This window comes from Dermacentor albipictus, chromosome 7, assembly GCF_038994185.2.
Source record: "Dermacentor albipictus isolate Rhodes 1998 colony chromosome 7, USDA_Dalb.pri_finalv2, whole genome shotgun sequence".
In the NCBI taxonomy this organism is placed as follows: Eukaryota; Metazoa; Arthropoda; class Arachnida; order Ixodida; family Ixodidae; genus Dermacentor; species Dermacentor albipictus.
The window spans coordinates 30,807,879-30,815,044 of record NC_091827.1 but is presented as its reverse complement, the minus strand read 5'-3'; positions in this window follow the sequence as shown (position 1 = coordinate 30,815,044).

Genomic DNA, 7,166 nt, shown 5'->3' with positions numbered 1-7,166 from the left:
GTCAGGAGAGTGAAACTACCTGCATATTGGTGACAGGCATTTGGCGCACCACAGGAAATTTTTTGTATTGCAATTACTTAACTAGTAATTAAGATAATTTTTTTAATTTTTTTAATATTGACTTTAGACACTAAGTGTGATTCGCAAAGTTGGAGAGCACTTTCAGAAACCCCCATTCCATTATTCGCCATAAAGAAAACCTTACGTGTACCTCTTTTTTCGAGCTCGAAAGAAAGCCCGCGAAATACAAAAAAAAACCACGTGACGAGCGCATTCGCGCGCCGCGATCGTGCTGCTCTCAACCGTGCTTTCAGTGAACGAAATCAGCTCCGGTATTCATTCGGCGGCCCCGTTGGCCCCGTTTCAGAGGCAGACCGATATCTTGGTGGTGGTTTCTTCGGCCGTGTCAGCCAGTTCGCGCGTGACGGTGTAAATTGCAGCGAGTGCGCTGCGCTTTGCAGTCGCGATAAAGACTGCCAAGCTCGAAGTTTTCAAATGAGAGGAGTTTTATTTGCCAGTTGCAAAGAAAATAAAAGTGGCGGTTTATGGCTTGGCTGTGCGGCGATGACAGCCGTGGCATGCGGTTGTCCTGACTCCATTTCATTTCGGTTTCTTACCAATTATAAAAAGTGCTCGAATAGGTCACCTTGTGCGACGATACAGCTATGGCATCTTGTAACCAAATCAGCCGTTGCATTTCGTATGACAGCCTCAGGCATGTTTAAACAGACTTCCGTTATTTTGTCTTTAAGGTCTTGCGGTGTGGAAGTTGGTGTGCTGTACACCTTGTCCTTGATATGACCCCACAAAAAGTAGTCCAGAGGTGTCATATCAGGAGACCTGGCTGGCCAGTTCACGGGACCTAGTCGTCCTATCCATTTCTGCGGGAACGCTGCGTCGAGCCAGGTCCGAGCCTTGGCGCTGCTGTGCGCGGGGGCGCCATCGTGTTGAAACCACACATTTGTGGCCCTGGCGAGCGGTAGATCCGAAAGGAAGTCGTCAACGGGTCCTCTGAGGATATCATTGGTGTAGCGATCTGCTGTCAGCGTCTGGTCGAAAAACACAGGCCCGATCAAACTACCGTCGAAAAGTCCACACCAAACACTAAATGACCACTGGTACTGGTGCTGCGTCTGTAAAACCCAGTAGGGATTTGAATCGCTCCAGTAATGAGCATTGTGCAGGTTCACCTGTGAATTGCGCGAAAAACTAGCTTCGTCACTCCATATCACTTTGTTCAAAAAATCCGGGTCGTCCTGCATCTTTATCAGAATCCAATTAGCAAAATCGGTCCTGTTTTGGAAGTCCCGTGGCAACAGATTTTGATGAAGCTGTACGTGGTACGGATGCAGGCGGTGTTTGCGCAGTATTCGCCAAACTGATGACCTGGAGACTCCGGTATCCTCGCTCACGCTGCGCACGCTTGCTTGGGGTTCCAGAGCGAACAGCGATAAAATATGCGTCTCGAAGTCCTCGTCAAAAACAGGTGCTCTGTGTCGTGTGGACGTAAAACTGCCCATCCGTCGCAGCGTCTCGAAGGCACGCAGGATCGTTACTGAACTTGGCCGCCTGCCTGGGTGCCATTGTTGCATAAGGTCTGCAGCGCGCCTTCTGTTCCCATGACATGCACCTAGAGCCAGAACCATGTCTGCTTTCCCTTCATTTGTAAACGGCATGTCTGCAGTGCTAGTAATCACTACACCAAAGATTCAGTCTCGCATGAGAGTGGCATAAGAAGAGCACACGACAAACTGTGCTTCACCGCTGCTTCCAGCTTTCAAAATCCTCATTAGGAAACTGCAACACACAGCCGCCAACACCTCGCGGCGAAACATTATTCCCTGTATTTCTCTTTTGCTTCTGAGTGACAAAGCAGACTCGCCATCTCAGTATCTTATCAGATTGGGACTAAGTCGTCGTCGCCGGGTGCCAACTAGCTGACGCGGACGAAAAACCCCCGCCAAGATATCGGCCTGCCGCTGCAACGGGGCCGTCGAATAAAGGCCGGAGCTGATTTCGTTCACTGAAAGCACGGTTGAGAGCAGCACGATCGCGGCGCGCGAATGCGCTCGTCACGTGGTTTTTTTTGTATTTCGCGGGCTTTCTTTCGAGCTCGAAAAAAGAGGTACACGTAAGGTTTTCTTTATGGCGAATAATGGAATGGGGGTTTCTGAAAGTGCTCTCCAACTTTGCGAATCACACTTAGTGTCTAAAGTCAATATTAAAAAATTTAAAAAAATTATCTTAATTACTAGTTAAGTAATTGCGATACAAAAAATTTCCCGTGGTGCGCCAAATGCCTATCACCAATATGCAGTTAGTTTCACTCTCCTGACTCCAATATTTCATTTTTAAACCCTTGGTTCAAGTTAGCTGGGACACCCGGTATATATATATATATATATATATATATATATATATATATATATATATAATGGCGCACGCGTTTTGAGAATATACCAAATATCTAAACATGGTCTGGCACATCGCTATATGTCCTCGTAAAAAAAAAGGGAAAGCAATGACGTCACAAGCCCCCCCCCCCCCCCCCCCTAAAAAAAAAGATCACGCTACAGCTAACGTGCCAGCAAAAAAGACAATATAGGCAGGTAACAAATTGATATTACGACCGGCCCTTTTGGAGGGATTCCAGTTCACTGTTTAAGGGTTGTCGGCGTGGGTGGCTAACGCACGTGGGGCCATCTTATCAGTGTATAGAGAGCCTCAATTATATCACCAGTAATCCTGTCATTCCCTCTCCTGTCGTCGTACTTCTTGCGCCTTTTAACGCAATCGTGCCGTTGTGTGGCTGACGACAACTGCACCAGGCAGGCTGACTGACTGACGCGGACGTGCGTCAACGGTTTGTGCGTGTACACCACGTGACCACGACGGCGTCGATTTCCTTAGAAACCCTCGCAGACCGCGCAAAGAAGTCGCACTGAATTTGGTTTTGAACTGGTTGCACAGAAGAGCCTATAATTAAATTACTGTTGCGCGCCAAGGAAAGCTTTGGTCAGAAAAGTAAGAGTCGGTGTAGCCGCTTGACAGCAAGGCAAGTTGACGAGGACTCCTATACCGCTGTAGAGAAGGTCAGAAGAGGACAAAATCTTTCGCAATCTTTCACGCCTTCGCAGATAAAATGCGCGCATCACGCTACGCGTTCCGAGAAGCGTGCCAGGCGCTCGCCTTGATTCGTTTTTTCTTTCTTCTTTATTTTGTTCGTTTCTTTAACGGAGGGTGCGCAATCCTTCCTCTGTCTCGAGTTCCGTCGCGCGCAACGGGGAGTGAGCCGCGCCTCATTTGTTGTGAAATCCCTCGTTATCCGCATCAAGTGCACTTTCGCGCCGGCGTCACAACCCTAGCCAACTCGAATAAAAAAAAAGAAAAAGAAAAGTATGCGTAATCCTCGCCAAGCCACGCTAGCCCGAGATTCCATGCGACACCTTCCCCCTGATCGCCCCTCTTCGCCGCTGTACTTTTAGCCGCGCCAAGTCATGTCAGCTCCCTGCCCGCCAACTGATTTTATGGCTGGCTACACTGGGTGTAGCAGGCGCCGGAAAAAAAGCCGCGCAGGATCCTCCCTGCAGTGAAGCGAAAAGAACGGTTCGCGTCTGCATGACCAGGGATCTGATATTCTTGGGGCGCTATTCTGCAGGCGTCGTCAAATTCCGCCATATTGTCAAATTGTGTGAATGGAATCAGAATGAAAAAAAAAAAAAAAACTGGACTAATTGGTCAGCCTTCATAAGTATACGGCGGCATTTTGAGCCATTCAGGGAGGCCACTGCAGTCTTTTGAGACAATCAGGGAAGCTATTACAGTCCTTTGAGACAATCAAAGAGGTCATTGGAGTCCTTTGAGACAATCTGAGAAGCCATTGCAGTCCTTTGACCCAATCAGAGTGGCCACTGCAATCCTTTGAGCCAATCAGAGAGGTCATTGCTGTCCTTTGAGACAATCATAGAGGCCATTTCAGCCCTTTGAGCCAGTCAGAGGGGTCACTGCAGTCCTTTGAGCCAATCAGACAGGCCACTGCATTCCTTTGAGCTAATCGTAGAGACAATTACAGTCCTTTGAGACAATCAGAGAGGCCACTGTAGTACTTCTAGCCAATGAGAGAGGCCACTGAAGTCCTGTGAGCCAACCAGAGTTGACAATAATGGTAGGTCTTGACGATGTCCAGAATAGGACGCGCCGGACACTCACGACATTCCGCCATATTGTCAAAATCGCCATCTTGTCAATGTGTGTTGCAATGTGGTCCTGTTGGTTGTCGTGAAGTTTTGTAGTAGCGCTTTGGGACAGTGTCTGTTTTAATTCTCGTACACAAGTTCCTGGGACGTTAACTATATTCTGCACATCGTCGAATTCCGCCTCATTGTCGCGTTTGATTGGCTCGAAAGGCTGTTACGGTTTCTCTGATTGGCCCGAAATGCCACCGCTGAGAAATTTCGCAATGTGACTGGATTTGACAGCGTCCGGATTATGACACCTAATAGGATGCCGTCTTGTCGGCTCAGATTTGAACAAGAATCTGCCACGGCCTCTTGTCGTGATTGGCTGGAAATGTCAACATGGCGCTGTAGCTGGGGGCAGCTTGGGCGAGTTTGGTATGCGCCAAGATGGCGGAATCGGATAACGTGGCCGAATTTGACAGTTTCGGCAACAGCATCTCTGGAAAGGAGCCGGATGAAGTGGTGACGATGAGGAGGAACCGGACGAAGGCTCCTCTGTACTGCCCGATTCTGCGTGATCGCCATCTGCCTTACGCCTACGGAACGAACAAGCTGGAGGGCAAGATTAGTAGCATACCCAATGGACGAGTCTTCTCTTTTCCATTTCTCTGGGACACAGTCAGCCGCCGGCATTCGTCTACCGATTGGCTGACACTAGCCGTATGGCCGTCTTCACCGCAGTGCACGGATTAGCTGAGGCGAAGTATAAAAGAAGCGAGCACGCGCGCGCGCACTACTTACCTTCCGCAGAAGAAAACATCTAAGTAAAATGAGGAATGCATCGTCATCGTCGTCAAAGTGAACGAGTCACTTGGACGGATAACATTCTATGGAGAGCAGCTCAGTTGGAATAAGAGGGTAGCAAGTGCTTTTTCGGGGCACGTCCTCGGCTTCGTCTGCTTACACGTCTCCTTTTTTTTTTTTTTTTGAGCTCCTTCGAGCGGCATAAGTACATTAGGCTCATTCGTGTCGGGACTTTCAGACCTGGCAGAGGTCGCCTCGATCACAAGACTCCTCTTCTACTCGGTGTGTCGTCACTCACACTTGGCAGCAAAAGAAAAAACCCGGGCCGCTTCCGTCAGGAAGCCCTCTTGGGGGCATCACCTACTTTCTTTAAAAAAGTATTTTCTTTGCGTTTTGAGCACGTTTCCGCGGTCCTGCGTTTTCTTCTTGCCGATCCAGAAGCTGCACGGAAGGAAGCAAATGGCTCGGAGGTGCGCTGCTGGTTTGTGTCTACGTGCGGGAGGGCGGAGGGGGGCGGCAGCGAGGGGAAGGGGCGTCCAAACTAGGGGGGGGGGGAGGGGGGGCGGTTAGTTGAGGGTTCGAGAAAGCGGGGGTTAAAGACGACGTCGACGACGCGGGGTTAGAAAACAGCGTTCCGTTCCAACACCTTGGCCTGAGAAGCGAGAAAGGAGGAGAAGTGGGGGGAAGGGGAGAGGGGGGGAACGTTTCGTGCCAAGCTGCTAAAAATATCCGCCGCGACTCCTGCTGGTGTCTGCTGTTGCTGCTGCTGCCGCCGTTCTAATCTCATCTCTTTCACGTACGCACATACGCGTTGCCCTCTCTCCTTACTTTCTTCAACTTTTTTTTTTGCACTGAACCTTCTTCTGTTATCTTTTTTTTTGTCGGTTTCCTAAAAAGCACGCCCCTGACAGAGTCTCAACGCCGGTCCGTCTCCCTCTCTCATCCCCCTCCCCCTTTTTCATCCATCGCTTCGTGCTCTCTACAGATGTGTGGTGCGCGGCACGTCTTGAAGGAGCCTCGCTAGGCACGGGTGCGTAGGAAGAACGACTTGAAGGAAACCTCGCTTTAGAACATGGCCGGCACACAGTGCCTCCTCCGCAAGCTCATCCCCCTTCCTACTAACCCCCCCCCCTCTCTCGCCCGTCTCCTTTCTTTTTTCTTTTGGGGAGGGGGGGGGGTGCTGCCCTCTTCAACACGCTCACACGTAGAAGAACCTCTTCTCTAAGCTGCGGCTCAAGGGTTTGCACTGGCCTGTGTTGTGTACTACCTCCGAGCGACAAATACATCCCAACGTGGCTTTTCAACGCCTCGCCCCCTCCCCGCGCCACACACCTCCTCCCGCTCGAACACACGTGACCTCTTTGCCGTAGAGTTGGCTCGTTCTACGAGGCTGTGTATTTGTAATGTAACATTGCACATAGTTTGCAGCCTCTTTCTCTCTCTTCTTTCTTTAGTTTATTAATTTTCTTGCGCAAGTTACTTTCAGAATCGCCGGATGCACGATTCCATACTGTCCTATATCTTATGCATACTACACGAAGAACTTTGCCTGCTTCACGGTTTACTGCTAACGTTTTTTTTTCCTCATGCCGCGCCCTCGAGCAGCTGTGCGACCTTTCCTCGCGTCCCCCCCTTCTACTCCCCTCCACCTCTCACACCGAGACAACCCCACCTTCCCCCCGACCAACCCACACGCACGCGCAGAATACGTGTTCTCACACGGTGAAGAACGTCCCTTGAAATTCAGTGTTCGCGCATGAATGCTTTTCGTTTCTTCGTGTTCCGTAGTCGAGTTCTGCGTTCTGCGGCGGCGTGCGGTACAAAAAAAAAAAAAAAAAAGGAGGGGGAAGGGAGGGGTGCAAATCGTTCTAACCTTGCTTAAGCCGCCTGTTAGGTTACTCTTCCCTCTTTCTCTCTCTCTTCGCAGACCTGATAAAAAAAGAAAGAGCTACCCATCTCCCTTTCGTACTTTAACAAAACGTGTTTCCTTTCTCGCTGTTGCACTTCTTTTGCCATTTCCTTTCTTTTCGGGAGGGGGGGGGGGGAGGGGGGATTAGATGGGTGATTGTCACTTGACTCAGTTCTGCCACGTCTTTCAGTTAAAGCACAATAGGTTTTGGGAAAGAGTGATGAGCATTCTAGCCCAGGTTCAAAAGGCAAGCAGCTTGGTGGCAGATACGGTAT